Source organism: Austrofundulus limnaeus, unplaced genomic scaffold (assembly GCF_001266775.1).
Source record: "Austrofundulus limnaeus strain Quisiro unplaced genomic scaffold, Austrofundulus_limnaeus-1.0 Scaffold2367, whole genome shotgun sequence".
NCBI classification, from domain to species: Eukaryota; Metazoa; Chordata; class Actinopteri; order Cyprinodontiformes; family Rivulidae; genus Austrofundulus; species Austrofundulus limnaeus.
The window spans coordinates 5,446-6,168 of NW_013954769.1; positions in this window are offsets into that span (position 1 = coordinate 5,446).

The following is a 723-nucleotide window of genomic DNA, read 5'->3' on the forward strand; positions in this document are numbered from 1 at the left end:
AGACTGGACCCAAAGACAGACCTGAGGCCACCCCCCAAGACAGACCTGGGGACAGACCTGAGGCCGACCCCAAAGACAGACCTGAGACTGGACCCAAAGACAGACCTGAGGCCACCCCCCAAGACAGACCTGGGGACAGACCTGAGGCCGACCCCAAAGACAGACCTGAGACTGGACCCAAAGACAGACCTGAGGCCGACCCCTGAGACAGACCTGAGACTGGACCCAAAGACAGACCGGGGGACAGACCTGAGACTTGACCCAAAGACAGACTGGGGGACAGACCTGAGACTGGACCCAAAGACAGACCTGAGGACAGAGCTGAGGCCGACCCCTAAGACAGACCTGAGACTGGACCCAAAGACAGACCGGGGGACAGACCTGAGACTGGACCCATAGACAGACCTGAGGCCGACCCCATAGACAGATCTGAGGCCGACCCCATAGCCAGACCTGAGACTGGACCCAAAGACCTATCTGAGGCCGACCCCTAAGACAGACCTGAAACTGGACCCAAAGACAGACCTGAGGCCGACCCCTAAGACAGACCTGGGGAGAGACCTGAGACTGGACCCAAACACAGACCTGGGGACAGACCTGAGACTGGACCCAAAGACAGACCAGAGGCTGCCCCCACAGACAGACCTGAGGCTGCCCCCCCCAAGACAAACCTGAGACTGGACCCAAAGACAGACCTGAGACTGGACCCAAAGACAGACCTGG